Here is an 18505-nt window from a genome sequence, read left to right as displayed (position 1 = left end):
GGACGCTACGTGTTACCCTTAAGGGCGCGTTGTATAGTGCGGACATGCGACGACGAGCAAGGGAGCTCGTCGCCCATGCGGTACGAATGCAGCGAGCAACAAGCAATGGTGCTGGGCGTGTGTGCTGCGCATGGGCGATGGGAGATGGGCAATGGCATGAGCCAGGCGAGCAGTCGCGTGTGGGCAGCGAGCGTGCTGCGCCACAGCGCGCGCTGCTTCGCCTAGCGAAGCGACCAGACGCGTCAAGTGAGGCAGGTTGCGCTCGCAGCGTGGCCTGGGCTGGCTGCGATGCGTGTGGCCTGCTCGTGTGATGTCGTACGATCATTCGATGGGGCGCTGCTGCCTCATGACTCGATGGGGCTTGGGCGCAAGCCCAAGTGCCTCGTCTTGTTACGATTGATGCGCTTTGATTTTAATTTTAAATTTTCAGTTCGGAAACGATTTTAATGAATTTTAAAATTCGTAATTTAAATTGTTTTCTCGGAATTTAATTTTGACTAATCTAATTATTATAAATTTTAATTTATACTAATTATTTTACTAAAATTAAAACCTTGAATTAATTTAAATTCATTTAATTCAACTGAAAATAAATTAAATGGATTCAATTATAAAGTTATACTAGCTTTTGAGTCCGTTCAATGAATGGACAATTATATATTGGTTGTTAAGTCGTCTTTTAAAGTGCTAATTTTATCGAGGGCTTGCGTTTTTAGTGGGAATAGATGATTCATATAGAGGTGAAAATTAAAAAAAGAAAAATTAGATGGTGAATTAATTTGAGTGCTACATAGCTAGGGAGATGGAGTGACCGAGTGGAAGCGCTTGAATGAATATATGAATTAAATTGTGAATTGATGTTTATTGAGGAAGATGAAGTGAAATAGGTGTTAAAGTTGGAAAACATTTCGTATTACAAACAACAAAATGAAAAATTGAAAAAAAAAAAAAACAAATTTATGGATGAAAGATATATGAGGGTGACATGTGTCAACTAATCATATATGGTAGGGTGGTACGTGTCAACTAATCATATATGGTAGGGTGACATGTGTCAACTAATCATACGTGGTTATCCTTTTTAAATACTAGGTATTGATGAGCTTTAAATTTTTAATTAAATTTGTATATTTCCGGTTAGACTAGGAAATACATTTTTATGTTTAAAATTAGTAAAGCATGTCAATTTATTGGTTTAAGTGGGAGTATTTTAGTCATAAACTCTTGATTAGGTCTACATTCCTTTAAGGTTAAACAACTTGATTAGAATTAATAAGGACTGAATAATTGGTAGATTATTGGTGCCCTTAATTAATTGCTGCAAATATTTATGTGATGCATAACATGTTCTACTAACCAGCTATGTGGGCCATTCATGATAATGAATGGGTGAATGGTATATATTGTATATGTACTGTTTTACCGGTTATTTAAAAGTGACTAGTATGGCCCAAATAGGATAGTAAATATGGTCTGCGTGCCATTAATTTGAATGTAATATTGGTCTAAAGTACCAAATTTTATTGCTTTTAAATATGATCTGCGTACCATCAAATAGTTGTAATTAGTTTAATTATAGCTTATCCTATTTGAAGATAATGGCGCCTCCCATGGAGAATTCAAGACGGAGTTTCCAATCCATTTTCAAGACGGACTTTGAAGTTGAAGCTTCAAGATGAAGTCGGGCCATACTAGATCACATTTATATCTTATGTTTGCTTTAGGTTATTTATTGCTTTAAATATGTCTTAATTATGCATGAGATTGTGGCTTGATTATGTTGCATGATTAAGGATTTTAGTTCACTTAAAATCTAACCAACATAGTAAGAGCCTTAAGTTCCAAACTTAAAAAATTGAGTTAAAAGGTGCCATGCCAAAATAACACTTACTTAGTTAACCTTTACATCAATCACAGTAATAGTTTTCCGCCATAGCGAGGTGTTACTTATTGATTCTAAAGGGGTAAGGTACACAAATAATTGTGAGTACATGTTAGTTTTTGTGAAACTCAACGATATAAGTAAGGAGTCCTTTTATGTCGTGGAAAATACGATAGGTTTACCTAATAAGTTCTTAGACGTACCTATCAACCAAGAGTAGTTTCTAGACTATTAGCAAAGGCTTTGCTTACCTAAAATATTTTAGAATTGAGTCTAAATACATAATGTGCTTAATTCTTCAATGATTTAAGGGTCTTGGAATCATTTTATTCACACCTGCCGGAACACATAACTTGAAAAAAATGCTTAATAAATGATAAATTATGCATGTATGCTAGAATTTAAAGTTTATTAAGAGAAACTGTGAATGGTTATTTATTTGTTTATTCTTTTTCAATTGTAGTTTTAACTATGGCAAACAACAATTCATTCAACATCCGATCAATTCTCGAAAAGGAGATGTTGAACGGGAAAAACTTCCTTGACTGACAAAGGAACTTGCAAATAGTTCTTATGCAGGAAGAAAAGGAGTATGTCCTGGAAGAGGCGATGCCCGAAGCCGGAGGCGACGGGGTCACTCAGGCAGCCCTCAATCGTTGGATTGATGCCAACAAGGATGTGAAATGTCTAATGCTTGCAACCATGAGTGCAGATCTACAGAAAACGTTCATCAACTCAGATGCTTTCACGATCATCAGTGAGTTAAAGAACATGTTCCAAGATCTGGCTCGAGTCGAAAGATTCGAGACTCATAGGCAAATTCTTGAGACCAAGCTTAAGAAAGGCGAGCCCGTAAGTCCACATGTTCTCAAAATGATTGGACTCATTGAGAATATGAGTCGGCTGGATCAGCAATTCTCTCAGGAAATTGATGTAGACACCATCCTCCATTCTCTTCATAGCGGGTATGATCAGTTCAAACTGAACTACAGTACGAATAGTCTGGACAAAACGCTCACTGAGCTTCACGGTATGCTGAAGACCGCTGAAAAGACGCTCAAAAGTGATAAGCAAGATGTGCTTATGGTGCGTGGGGGCAAGTTCAAGAAATCTGGCAAGAAGAGGAATGCTAAGAAAGGTGGCAACAAGGCCAGCCAGACTAAGCAACAGGGCGGCACCGAATCTGAAAAGAAGAAGGTGAGCCAACCCACTTCTGAATCTGAATGCTTCTACTGCAAAAAGAAGGGGCATTGGAAAAGAGATTGCTTGAAGCTTAAGGAAGATCAGAAGAACGGAACAGTCGTTCCATCTTCAGGTATTTTCGTTATAGACTGTGTACTTTCTATTTCAACTTCTTGGTTATTAGATACAGGTTGTGGCTCACACTTATGTTCTAATTCACAGGGACTAATAAGAAGTAGAAGGTTAAGCAAGGATGAAGTCGACCTACGAGTGGGAAATGGAGCACGGATTGCTGCATTAGCTGTAGGAACTTATTATTTGTCGTTGCCCTCTGGGCTAGTTTTGGAACTGGTAGATTGTTTCTATGTTCCAAGTCTTACTAAAAACATCATTTCTGTTTCTTGCTTAGATGCTAAGGGATTTTCCTTTTCAATAAAAGACAATAGTTGTTTGTTTTATTTTAAAGAGATGTTTTATGGATCTGCTAGATTAGTCAATGGACTTTATTTATTAGATCACGACAAACAAGTTTATAACATAAATACCAAAAAGGACAAAAATGATGATTCAGATCTCACCTATCTATGGCATTGTCGATTTGGCCATATTAACTTGAAACGCATAGAAAGACTTCAAAAGGAAGGAATTCTAGAACCATTTGACTTGGCAAACTGACAAAGCAACCTTTCTCTAATGTTGGAGAAAGAGAAACTGAACTATTGGGTTTAATCCATACAGATGTATGCGGACCAATGAGTACAAATGCTAGAGGTGGTTTCAGCTACTTATCACTTTCACTGATGACTTCAGTAGATATGGTTATGTCTACCTAATGAAGCATAAGTCTGAATCCTTTGACAAATTCAAGGAATTTCAGAGTGAAGTAGAGAATCAATTAGGCAAGAAGATTAAGGCATTGCAGTCTAACAGAGGCGGCGAATATCTTAGCTATGAATTTGATGACCATCTGAAAGAATGTGGAATTCTATCATAATTGACTCCTCCTGGAACACCACAATGGAACGGTGTGTCGGAACGGAGGAATAGAACCTTGCTAGACATGGTTAGATCAATGATGGGTCAGGCGGAACTTCCAATAGAGTTTTGGGAACATGCACTAAATACAGCTGCACTCACTATAAATAGAGCTCCGTCTAAAGTTGTTGAAAAGACTCCATATGTGTTATGGTTTGGAAAGCCTCCAAAAGTGTATTTTCTTAAGATTTGGGGATGTGAAGTATACGTCAAACGATTAATTTCAGACAAACTTCATCCAAAATCTGACAAATGTATCCTTGTGGGTTATCCAAAGGAAACAAAGGGGTATTACTTCTACAATACATCTGAGAACAAGGTGTTTGTTGCTCGAGATGGTATCTTTTTGGAAAGAGATCACATTTCCAAAATGACAAGTGGGAGAAAAGTAGACCTCGGAGAAATTCGAGTTGAACAACAAACTCTAGAGAATGCTCAAGATGACATTCATGATGAAACTCGGATATCTTTAGAAGTATCTGGTGAGAATCAAGGACCATCTTGAAATGTAACCCCGCGTAGATCGCAGAGATATAGATCTCAACTGGAAAGGTACTTAGGTATTTTGACGAACGAGAGCTATGAAGTTCTATTACTTGAAAGTGATGAACCTGCGATTTACAAACAAGCTATGACGAGCCCTAGCTCCAAGAAATGGCAAGAAGCCATGCAATCTGAATTAGACTCCATGTCTGAAAACCAAGTTTGGGATTTGGTCGATTTGCTAGATGGCTACCAAGCCATTGGAAGCAAATGGGTTTTCAAACTGAAAAAGGACAAGGATGTGAAACTTAAAGTTTTCAAAGCTAGATTGGTTGCAAAAGGTTACAGGCAAGTCCATGGTGTGGATTACGATGAAACCTTTTCACCAGTTGCAATGCTAAAGTCTATTCGGATAATGTTAGCAATCGCTGCATATTACGATTACGAAATATGACATATGGATGTCAAAATCGCTTTCTTAAACGGCGTATTAACAGAAACTGTGTTTATGACACATCCTGAGGGTTTTGAGGATCCAAAGAATGCTAAAAAGGTATGCAAGCTTAAGAAATCAATCTATGGATTGAAACAAGCATCAAGGAGCTGGAATATACGTTTTGATGAAGCAGTCAGTGACTTTCGTTTCATCAAGAACGCAGACGAATCTTGTGTATACAAGAAGGTCAGCGGGAGAAAAATTTCTTTTCTAGTATTATATGTCGATGACATATTACTTATCCGAAATGACATTCCTATGTTGAACTCTGTCAAGATTTGGCTTGGGAAATGTTTTTCGATGAAGGATCTAGGAGAAGCACAGTACATACTGAGTATCAAGATTTATAGAGATAGATCTAAAAAGATGATTGGACTCAGTCAAAGCACTTATATCAATAAGGTGCTTGAAACATTCAATATGGCAGACTCCAAGCGAGGCTACCTACCCATGTCTCATGGAATGACTCTAAGCATGACTCAGTGCCCAAAAACACTTGATGAGCGTAGACGAATGAATGGGATTCCGTATGCATCATTGATTGGTTCAATAATGTATGCTATGATATGTACACGCCCGGATATTGCGTACGCACTCAGTACTACGAGCAGATACCAGTCAGACCCAGGAGAGGCACATTGGACTGCTGCCAAGAATATTCTGAAGTACCTGAAAAGGCACAAAGATGACTTCCTGGTCTATGGTGGAGATGATGAATTAATTGTTAAAGGCTATACGGACACAAGTTTCCAAACTGACAAAGATGATTTCAGATCACAGTCTGGGTTTGTCTTCTGCCTCAACGGAGGTGCAGTAAGCTGGAAAAGTGCTAAGAAAAGCACCATTGCGGATTCTACAACTGAAGCGGAGTACATTGATGCACATGAAGCAGCAAAGGAAGCTATATGGCTAAGGAAGTTCATAGGTGAACTTGGTGTAGTCCCCTCCATCAAAGGACAAATAGCCCTGTATTGTGATAATAACGGAGCTATTGCACAGGCAAAGGAGCCTAGACACCACCAAAGAGTCAAGCATGTACTTCGTAAATTTCACCTTCTACGAGAGTTCGTTGAAAGAAAAGAAGTCGAGATAAGAAAGATTGGAACTAATGACAACATATCAGATCCATTGACTAAACCTCTGCCGCAGGCGAAGCACAACTCGCACACTGCAGCTATGGGAATCAAGCATATTGGAGAATGGCTTTGATGTCCTTATTTGATGTTTTAAAGTTTTAGAGTTTAATACTTTGTAAAACATTATTGGTTAATCATTCACGATGAATGAATAGAATTCATTTTTCCATTTAATTTGTGGTTTATTAAATGATGAGTCCCTTCAATTTGACGAAATATTCAAGATAGACTGTCAGGACCAGTCCTGTGACTAAGAAATGTCTATCAAGTGAACTTGAATGTCAAAAGTTGAAAATGGTCCCTGGTCGGAGTTTTCTATAAAATTGGACGCATAGAAAACGTTAGACGACTAGAATGCAAGATGACTAGTAGTTCTATTTCTTGAACTATGTGGACATGGCAATGTCATAATCATTTGCATAGATACTTACTTTGGGAAGACTAGTATCGGACAGACCTATGAAACTTTACTGTAAGAGATGAAAATCTGTCATAAGTAAATTTCATTAAAATTATTAGACACTAAATCCTCAATACATGAGTGATTTGAGATTACTTGTTTGAGAACTGATTGCTTTGACGTTGACCAACCGTCGCACCGTAAAAGGAGGCTATAAAGGCAACGCTCAGGTAATCACCTATCAAACGAAGTCTAATCTCAAGATCGCAAGATTGGATTTGTCCTCCCATAAATCGGGATGAGATGCTTAAAAGTTGTATAAGGCCACTCGGAGACCTAGAAACTATAAAATCCATGGCCGTGCTCGGATGAATCATAGGCTATGATTATCTGTTTATTTGATCAGTTGAACTCTGAAACCGAGAAACACCTCTGGACATAATAAGGATGACAACTCTTACCTTATGTTCAAGAGCAAGCATTGAGAGGCAAAGGAATTAGGAAATGCACACTTGTCCCTAAGGACAAGTGGGAGACTGGAGGAAATAGTGCCCTTGGTCCAAGTATGCATATAATATTAAGTCTAATAAATGCGGTTCAGTATTAATTAACAAGTTAATAATTCAGTGAGATCAAGTGAGCTGAATGCCTAGCTAGAGGCCGCTTCAGTTCAAGTGGAATTACTGATATTAATCCACAGCTTACTCTTGACTGAACCCGTAGGGTCACACAAATAGTACGTAAACGGATCAAGTATTTCATGGCATTAAATACTCCATCTATGGATATTCGGAATCGACGGATCTTGGTTTCAATGGGAGCTAAGATCGTCACAAGCAAGAAATGAATACTCCGGAAACGATGATATTGCCGGAAACGGAAATATGGATCGTATCGGAAATATGAATATTATCCAAGTCGTAGATGTTGCCGGAAACGGAAACATGGTACGTATCGGAAAATGTTAATGAAAATGGAAATATTGCCGGAATCGGAAATACTGCCGGAAACGGAAATATTGTCTGAATCGGAAATATTATCGGAATCGGAAAATAATTCCGGAAACGGAAATATTAAATATTTGTTCGAAACGGAAAATAATTCCGGAATCGGAAATATTAAATATTGGTCGTATCAGAAATGAATTTCGGAACCGGGAATTTAATCAGAAGCGCATCGTACGAATTAGCATCGGACGAGGCTTGCCAGACGAAGGCCCAGCACAAAGCCAGGCCCGCGTCCAGCAAGCCAAGCGCCCAACACGAAGGCCACAGCCTCGCCAGGCCCAGCAAGGCCGTAGGCACGCGCGCTGGAGCGTATGCTCGTGGGCTGCGAGGCCGCGCCCACTCGTGTGGGCCGCAAGGCCTGCGCGGGTGCGTGCGTCCCTCGTGGTCGTGCGACACTCGTGTTCGTAAACGAATCCTAATCCTATCGGAATTCGTGCAATGTTTAAATTCTAATCCTAATAGATTAAATTTATTATTTAGAGTTCAAATAGGATTCTAATTAATAAATCCATATCCTAGTAGGATTATAATTCCTTTCCATAAACTCTATAAATATAGGCATAGGGTCACATATTTAATAGACGATTATTGAAGTATTCAAGGTAAGATTTTTAAGCAAAAATCAGCCAAACACTTGCACCCAAATAGCCGAAAATCTAAGGAACCTTAAGGGTGATTCTAGTTGGTCAAGCTTAAGGCGGATCCGGACGTGCTGTGGACTATCTACGGAGGGACGACACTTGGAGTCCTAAAGACTTGTTCTTGTTCGGTTCGGGCGCAGCTAGGGAGGGCACGCTATAAAGTGTATGCATCTGAATTAGGCTAAATGATTATGTGTTAATAATATGTTTCCTGGCTTTATAGTTTTTCCGCATGATTTATGTTTATTCATATGTATCATAACCTAACAAACCTAGCATGCTGCTGCTGCTGATCAGCAGGTAGTGCAACGTGAGTTTGAGGGTGTGAGTGAGCACCAGGCAGGGAGTACAAGGACGAGAGAGGGAGATAGGGAGTTGGGGAGAGGGAAGCGTGAAAAAATTTATAGTACGAGATTGCGAGATTGTGTGATGCACACGATACAGAAAAAATGTAGTGCTTCTGAATGTTCATCCTCGACTTCATCGACCTCAGGTACTCCTTATCCTATCACATATTTTGTGAATTATGAACGTTTTTCGTCAAAACACATAAATTTTATTGCAGCATTGCAGGAAGAAAAGGCACCTAAAACATTTAAACAAGCTATGAAACATGAGGGATGGCGAAAAGCAATGGCGGCTGAGATTGATGCTCTCGAGGAACAAGGAACTTGGACATTGGAAAATTTGCCGGCAGGAAAGAAAGCACTTGGAAGCAAGTGGGTGTACACTGAAAAGCGTGACGAGGATGGGAACTTGCTTCGTCTAAAAGCAAGGCTAGTCTGTCTGGGAAATCATCAAGAGGAAGGGCTAGATTATAATGAAATATTTGCTCCCGTGGAAAAAATGGCGACAGTCCGCACGTTTTTGGCAGTTGCAGCAGTAAAGAATTGGGAGGTGCAAGATGGATGTCCATAATGCTTTCTTACATGGTGATTTAGAGGAAGAAATCTATATGAAGATCCCTCCTGGGTTCCAGCATAATAAATCCGATAAAGTTTGTAGAATGAGAAAGTCATTGTATGGCTTGAAACAGGCTCCCCGATGTTGGTTTGAGAAGTTATCTACGGCCCTGAAGTCCTATGGCTTTAAGCAATCGTATTCCGATTATTCTTTGTTTACTCTCTCCAAAGGTACGTTGCAATTGAGTGTACTTATTTATGTTGACGACATGATTATCGCAGGAAATAATGGTTTTGCTTTGGAGAGTTTTAAGGCATACTTGAGTGAATGCTTTAAAATGAAGGATTTAGGGGCTCTGAAATATTTTCTTGGGCTAGAGGTGGCACGTAGTAGTCATGGGTTTTACGTTTATCAGAGGAAATATGCCTTGGATATTATTTCAGAGACTGGATTGTTGGGTGCGAAGCCCGTGGATTTTCCGATGGAACAGAATCATAAACTAGCATTGGCAGACGGGGCAGAATTATTGGTAGATGGTGAAAAATATAGGCGTTTGATTGGGCGTTTGATTTATTTGGCCGTTACACGACCAGATTTGGCATACTCCATACATATTCTGTCACAGTTCATGCAAGCACCAAAAGAGGAACATTGGGAAGCGGCTCTGCGAGTGATACGGTACTTGAAAAAGTGTCCGGGTCAAGGCATTCTACTTCGACCGGATAGTGCATTACAGTTAGAGGGATGGTGTGACTCGGATTGGGCGAGTTGTCCGGTGACTCGTCGCTCACTGACTGGATGGTTTGTGCTACTTGGTTTGTCTCCGGTGTCTTGGAAGACCAAGAAACAACACACTGTTTCTCGTTCGTCGGCAGAGGCCGAATACCGTTCGATGGCTGCATTGACGTGTGAATTAAAGTGGTTGAAGCAACTACTACGCGATTTGGGAGTATCGCACAAGCAAGGTATGAGTATGTTCTGTGATAGTCAGTCTGCATTGCATATTGCACAGAACCCAGTGTTTCATGAGCGGACAAAACATATTGAGTCGGATTGTCATTTTATTCGCGATGCAATCAAGGAGGGGATTATCTGCCCTTCGTATGTATCAACGAAGGTTCAGTTAGCGGATATTTTCACCAAAGCGTTGGGGAAGGCGCAATTTGAGTTTTTTCTAAACAAGATGGGCATTCGAGATCTTCATGCTCCACCTTGAGGGGGATGTTACGATAGGATATACGGAATATACGATAGTATATTATGTTAATATTGTAGTGTCCTATAGATACTGAGTTACCTAATTAACCCTTCCCGATATAATATAATACAGAGATGAATTAATGAGAATACACAACTTTGAGCATTATTCGTCAGATTAGTTTCACAGTATGTACCATCTTAATCGACGATGAGTTTTGTTAGAGTTTTAGGAGTATATTTGTGGGTTATTGTTAAGCACAAGTGACAAGTCTGAGTGTTGTTTGTCATTCATGTACTGCTTATGTTGGGCTTCTTAAGGATATAGTCGCTGCTAAGGAATGGTTGCTTGGGCGAGTATGTGAGGCGTGAAGTACGTAGTATTAGTGATGTTGCTTTTGGTATTCAGTCAAAGTGTTGTTGGCATTGCTTATTTATTTCATATATGTGTGTTAGTGGTTTTATTTTGGTGGAATATATGTCACCGTGTACTGTTGAAATTAATATGGGAATTATGTTTTTACTCCTGCTCTTGGAACAACACTAACTATTTATTTTAATATTAAGATTCACTTATTTTGAGAAATGGAATTCCGGAGTTTAAGTCGTTAACTACGAGGTTGCGGTGACTCTAAATTTTCGATATAATATAATTTTGATAATTTTAAGACCTATTATTTTATGTGACTTGGTTCACCCTTCGAAATGGTTTTTGAGATTAAGATATTCGGAGGGTCGAATTCCCATTGGAGTGGAGCATGCGACTCTAACAAACAGATTTCCTTGAGTATACTATTTTATTTCATTGTCGTCGTTCGACTCTAGTAAATTTCGGGTGCTGTCTACTAGGTTGAGAGTGTGGCCATACTTAGACTAGATACGTATTCTCGAAGGAAGTATTTCCGACTTTGACTGTATAGGAACGGTGTCTTGCGATTCACTTGCGCTTTATTCTTACCTCCAAATTATAAATGATATTAATTTTACCAATTTATTGTACTTGGAAATGTATTTAGGTAACCATCCCCTTTAATTTACTTGTTAATATCTTTTGAAGGATTCTTTATAAATTTGTATTTCAATTTATGATCAAATGTTTCCTATGTAGGTTATTTTTGGTGTGATCTATATTCTATGATTCTTATTATTTCTATTTAATTGGTTATACACTTATACTTGAGCTGGGAGAGCTGTTAGTTGCTCCCAATCTAATTGTGGAATTTTGTTGTTTATTCTATAGGTCATTTTCTTAGCTCAGTTGGGCTTGGACTTGGGCTTCGAGTGAGAAATAAAATAAATAGAGTTTATTTTAATTTAACTTTCTATTTTATTTTAAACTCTTAAAGCATCTTTAATGGTAAGCTAATTAGTAAGTTGCTTTCATTTGCCACATCAAAATTTCAAGCTACTATTTTGACATATGTATTTTGCTCCAATGGTTAGCAAGTTGCTTGAGTTTTAAACCATTTTTTTAATTTATTTTTATTACAATACACATGTTTATCAAATAAACAAATTTTCTGTTGCGTTCTTTTTTTCCCGAGCTAATTAGCTTTGTAGAGCAAATTTGCTTAACTTGGCTAATTGTTCATATGTACTCCAATGGTTGGCTAGTAGCTAGAAAATTTATGAAAATTGCAAGCTAGTCCCTATATGTAACCATTGGAGATGCTCTTATGAATTTTGGTAAAAAATATTTTGTAAAAGGTTTTTAAAATTTTAAAGAGAGTTATTTGGGTAGGAAGTCATTGAAACATTTGGAAATTGGTTTTATTTACCTTGGGTGCCGTTAATTAACCAAGTCTGTTAATTTTATTATTAGTCCAATTACTTGAATATGGGTGGAAGTTTCTGAGGTTGTCTACATCGCTGGTAACCAGCGAAATAAGCACCCCATACCCACTTTAAAAAATAAAAAAAATTGGAAACATGGCCCACCTTCAAATAAATGTGTAAAAGTGTTGTGAACTTGTTATATACTGTCATTTCTAATATAAATATTGTCATTGTTGTATATATACTGTCATTGTTGTATTAAAATACTGTCACAATCACCCAAAAAAGGAAATTTTGTATACAACTGTAATGAAATATAAAAAGTAAAGAGACCATTTAAATGAATGGATAAAAGTGTTGCATATTAAATGAATGGGTAAAAGTATGTATACAAGTGTTATATAAGTTTTGTCATCGTTTGCATAAATACTGTCATTGTTGTATTAAAAAACTGTCATTGTTGTACTAATTACTGTCATTTTTGCTCATATGTAGTACTTTGTTTGACTTTTCAATTCATGAGATGAAATTACCATTTTACCCCGGGTATGGAGTAATTGTACCGCTGGTTACCAGCGATGTAACCTCCCTCGAAGTTTCTTTCCTATCTACCAAGTTTACTAAATTTTTGCAGTGGCCTTTAAGAGACAAAATAGAATTCTCCATGACTCCATCTGCCAAATCATTTTCATCGGAGTGGTGAAGCAGAACCACAATAGCCTAGGCTATAACCTAAGTAGTAAGTACGGAGTACATGTTACGGAGTACTTATCATTTTATCAAGACTTTCTATTTTTAGAGTTTGACTTTCTATTCCCCACGCCTCCTCTCTTTCTCTCCTTGTTGTTGCTACCACCCCTCACCGTTTTATTAACGATAACACGGTTGCCATGGTCGGTGTTGATGTAGCGCTCATGGTGGTTGACTGTTGGTGTTTCTGCTTCTGATCTTCCCTCTCTCTTCTTTCGTTGGTCATCCTTGGTTCAAGTCGCCGTTGTTCTTGTCGATCTAGTTACTCCACCGATTGGTAATTCCTTGAACTTATCCCATCAATTAATTGAATTGAAGAAAAGAAAACCCCAAATCACCTAAACCCTAACTTCTCCTTGATTCTATCACTCCTCTGGTTGTTGTTTCAGGTTCGGAGGTTCGCCGCCACCGCCACCGCCACCATCCCTTCTGACTGTCGGCGTCGCAGCGTGGTTGCTGGGTTGTTTCGCTGGTGTCGTTCTCGACATTATTGTTGTACGTTGTTCCTATTGTTCTCCTGGTGATTGTTGCTAATTTGCTATTATTGTTGTTTATTCTTCCTCCACTTTCTCTCTTTTTTGTGTTGTTGTCGTTGTTGGTTATTACTCCGACCAAGCTATAGTGAGGGTATAAATTCAAACCAAATTACTCCTTTTGATATTTATATTATCTTAGCCTAAATCAGTTACTTCATAAATTAAGAAATTGGTTTATTATTTTAATGAATCCCAACTTAAATTGGCAAATGAGAGTTGCTTGATAGCAACATCAAGTTTCGCAGAACTTTGTCCCTTTCCATATCTTGTACATACAACTCATACAAGTAATCACAGCTGCATAGAAAACCTTCTTCTTGAAGTTGACATTCTCATCAATTGCACGGAACCAGTTGCACATATGAACCAGAAATACACTTGAATGGAGATACAATTAAGAAAAAAGATGATCAATGGTACTGACCCCTATAGCAGCCAAATTAGTAGTTTTGATGAAGCTTGTTTGGGCACATTCAAACAGTTCCAAAGTAGTTTTGATGAAGTTTCTTGATATTACAATACCAAGAAACTTGGGTTAAGTTCGGAAATCCATTTGAGACCAAAGTGTTTGTTTTTTTATTATAACATTTTTGGGCCCTTTTTCAATATCAATTTGACCCATCCATTGCCAATGCATTTCATAATAATGTTGTATCGTCTCCTATCTTTTGTATATTTATGGGTTTTTTTAAAATCAGTCTAAACAACCCTTTCCCTTGCCATTCCAAAAACCATAGCTAGCTCATTAGGCTCATCAAAAATATCTTTGACAATCATTAACCATGCAACAGTTTCCCACAGAGTTAGTGTTCTACAACATTTTTCTACAATTTGAAGATGATTAATTTTTTAAAAAAAAAATCATCCTTCAGAAGTCATAGGTCTTGGCCACACAACACTAAAGCACTTCAAAGTAAAAGAAGGAAGATTGGAAGAATGTAATGTAGGAGAGATTATGGCACATTCTCTTTCATTACTTTCTTCCTTGTCATTTTAGGAGTAGCCACACTTTTGTAGTAACACTAACACTATCTTTTAGAAGAGATTATGGCACATTCTCCTACAAAATATCAGTAAATTAAATCCTCCTTACAAAAAGGCATGAGGCTACACTTAATTGATTTTTCCTTCTATTTGTTATGAGGACTGACTGAGGCCACACTTGATTGAATCATGTATTCGGCAGTAAAAACACGTTTATCCTCTGTTATAACACTACCAAGTCTCCAAATCAAGAAAAAGGAGCTGAGATAACGTAAAGACCAAGTTTTTTATCTCTTTGTTAATGTAGGGATGTTCAATTTTACACAATCAAACAAAGAAGAAACAAAACTACAGTGCACAATTCGGCTCAATGAACTAACATAAATTGCATTATAAAAAAATATCACATATGGAAACCAGGACTGAAAGAAAGCGACGGGATCTCACCCATTTCCTACTAATGTTGTAAAAAGAAACCATTGCTTGTAGCTTTTGGTCATCTTTACTCTTCCCTGGTAGTTAATGTCTAATTTACGAATACATACATCTAAATTGTACTCGTAATACATTATGGAGTATTAAATCTGAGGCCAATGTGTTATTTTAGAATCCAAAAAAGAGACTGAGTACTCCATAAACAAATAAAAGAAAACAGGTCACCTTCCTAAGAACTTGCAAAATCAAGTGAACCCAACCATTGAATTCTATCTGAGAATCTGTGTCTCCATAATTATTATACTTGTGTTCAAAACAAAGATGGATATGAAATATATTAGCAACAAAATAGAACTAAATCAAACTGAAACAATGCAATTCAATTAGTAGTAGTCTAATAGACGTTAACTTAAGTACCGAGATTGCTTCAACCAAGCTGAGTTTAAGAAAATAATTATAATTCAACCTATAACAAAATGATGTATTGACATATGAAAGACGGAACCCCGTGAATTATTATGGAAGCCAAGAGTAACCGATGATGAAAGAGGTTATTAATTTTATTGGGAGAATTGAACGTGTACATAAAGGCGACTAAAGAGGGGGCAGAAATTACAAATTGAATATAAAATTAAATATTGATGCTTATTAAGGTTAAACTGGAGTTTAAATTGGCCAGAGTGATATTTAGAGGTATGATAAAGAATTTTGAACATTTAATTTACTACTTGTAAGTTGTAATTGATTGAAGTGGAATTTTAAAATCGAAGGTTTGGGCCTTTGGGTTTTTGATATTGATAAGAAACTAAAGATAAGTAATAAATTGGGAAGATAAAAGTTCATGGGTAGACACGGTCACACTGTAGAGTTGTTTAGTTTTCTTTTTCTTTCTTATTGAAAATGAAAGAGAAAAGTATTCCCTCTGTATTTATTTAAGGGATACACTTACCTTTTCCGGCCGTATTTATTTAAGAGATACACTTGCCATTTTTAGTAATTTATCAACCCCACCATCTAATTAAATAATCTATCTAATATATCCTATGTCCCACCACCCTATTAAACAAATAATTTCATAACTACACCCCACCCCCTACCCCCTAAAATGACATGATCCCTACTTGTTTTACTTATTAAAATATCTATCCAACCCCACTTGTTTTATTACTTTATTTCATTCAATTCTTCTTCTTAATACCCGTGCCCGGCCAAGTGTATCCCTTAAATAAATACGGAGGGAGTATCAAGGAATGGACACGTGTCCTTTGTGGTTTTAAGTTTTTAAATACTAGGTATAGATGAATGACTTGTTTAGAAATCTCAATCACCTTTAAAGTAATCAACTGATGATTCCATCCAACCCAAACCGCAATTGTGGACATGGTTGTCATTTATGTTGCCCGGACTCGGATAGCCATATATACGTGTCCAAGTGTCCGAAACGGCTATTTTGTGAAAAAGTTGCATGATTTTGGTCAATATGAAGTGTAGAAATGTCCATATTCCATACCCATGTGGCCATGTAAGAATGTCGGGGACACGGGTATTTGAGGTAAAATGAAGAGTCCAAGTAACTTAGGTTGTCATTTTGCAATGGAATGTTAAACACTTGGTGAAGCAGAATGAGCAGATTTGTCCCTATCCGTGGATTTGACAGTCATGTCCACTGATAATGATAATGATAATTGAAATTTTGTATGATTTCCTATTTCAGGTCTCAGAATCTGGTGTTGGAATTTTCTGATGTGACGATGCCAAGAAAGCTCCAGAAAGGGGATGAAGGAATGGTGATAAAAGATAGGATCAGCAGTTTACCCGATGATATATTAAGTGAAATACTTGCGTTCCTTCCCACAAAGGACGGCATTGCTACAAGTGTATTGTCCAGGCGATGGAGCCGGGTTGGATAACACGCCTTGAGTTTGACGACTCCCCTACAAGTCATTGTTTGAGGAGTCCACATATGATTGAAGCTTTCCCTAATTTTATGATGTTTGTTGATAAGGTGCTGCAACTATGTCATTCTAACAATATAACAACATATATACTTCACTTTGGTAAGCGTGGCCCTGATAGTCCCAAAAATCATGAATGTGTTGAAGCTTGTTTCCCTGAATTGGAACCTATGCATCTTGATGCCTGGATGAGTTTTCCCTTATCCCATGGAGTTAGGGTACTTGACATTTTTGCTCGTGTAAGGAAACCTGGTAACATTCCCTTGGCCATTTACAGTTGTCAAACACTAGAGGTGTTGAAACTCGATGTTAATCTTAATCTTGAAGTTCCCTCTTCGTTGTGTTTGCCAAAGTTGAAGGAACTCCATCTTACTTGTTTTCGCTTACCTAATGATGGGTCTGTGACTAGGCTAGTTTCATGCTGTCCATCCTTACAACACCTTGCTCTGGATGTTGAGTATTGGATGAATTTGGATCCAATTATTTCACAATCTCTTCGTAGATTAATCATATATACTCCTTATTTTTTGGATGGAAAAGCAAGAAGTTTGTGCTTGATGTTCCTAATTTGGAGTATCTAAACTATGTGGACACTTCAGCGTTGATCTACTCTCTTGGTGACTTGAATGCTCTAGTCGAAGCTCAAGTTGATTTTGTATACATGGAATGTATTCCCACTATATATCGCCTTTTTAGCTCCTTGTCTAATGTTCACCGTTTGTATTTGATGCAAGGCTGTACAACGGTTTGTCTTTCATTCCTTTCATCTTAATTGCTTCAAAATAACCCCCTTTTTTATTTTAATTATTGGAACTGACTGTTTTGCTTTTTTTGTCTAGGGTTTGAGTTATAGTAGACCAATAAAACATAAGCTGCCATTGTTTCGTAATCTGAAGCATTTGCAGCTTGGTTGTGAAGATAATATTTATTGGAATGAAGTATTGATGGAGTTGCTAGAATGTGCTCCTTTTCTAGAAACACTTACTTTCACAGAGGTACGTACGTTAGTTTGAGTTTGATATACGTACTCAATCCGTCCCTAAAAGATTGCTCCATACCAACTTCAATTTATTATTATTTTTGTAGGGAATCGTAGACTATTTTGATATATTAGATGAGAATTATGTGGAGGTGTGTGAGCATGAATGCGAGTCATGGAGTAGAACTGAAACAATTCCATGTTGTTTGAGGTTTCATCTGAAAAGGATCACAATAAACAGATACTTGCTAACACAATGGGAACTGGAAATGGTTAAAGACAACCAGTAACAACAATGGCAGATAAGATATTACTTGACCACACATTGCACCATCTCATCAAAGGCTCAAGCACTTGTTCTATTACAGTCAACTGATTTTGGCCAATTAATGTTTGCCGTTTGTGTACGGTACGGTACAACTAGCTAGTTGTACCTTAGGGGTTTTGATTCCATAATATGGGCACTCTATAGTACTGTAGTTTTAATTTGAATTTGAATTTGAATAACTAGTCTTCTTATTTAAGTTTCTCAAAAATTAATTTCTGTTTTGGTTGTCAAATTGTTGGAAGTTAATTTGTTGTCTATTATGTCGAGTACTCCCTCCTCTGTTCTCTTAGATTTTTGTTTTTTTCGAATATGAACTTAGAAGATACTCTGATTAAGTCACTGAACTAGACTTCTTGAATTTATCGAATCTTTTTTTTAGAAAAATTGAACTTATTGAACC

At 37.5% G+C, this 18505-nt stretch overlaps 1 pseudogene; it reads left to right on the top strand.

The window, feature by feature from the left end:
• The first annotated feature begins 8895 nt into the window (after window positions 1-8895).
• Window positions 8896-18374, top strand: LOC130462717 (uncharacterized; annotated as a pseudogene).
• Window positions 18375-18505: the final 131 nt, after the last annotated feature.

Source organism: Spinacia oleracea, chromosome 1, assembly GCF_020520425.1.
Source record: "Spinacia oleracea cultivar Varoflay chromosome 1, BTI_SOV_V1, whole genome shotgun sequence".
NCBI lineage: Eukaryota > Viridiplantae > Streptophyta > Magnoliopsida > Caryophyllales > Amaranthaceae > Spinacia > Spinacia oleracea.
The sequence above is the reverse complement of the archived record's forward strand: the minus strand, read 5'-3'. Positions and strand labels throughout refer to the sequence as shown.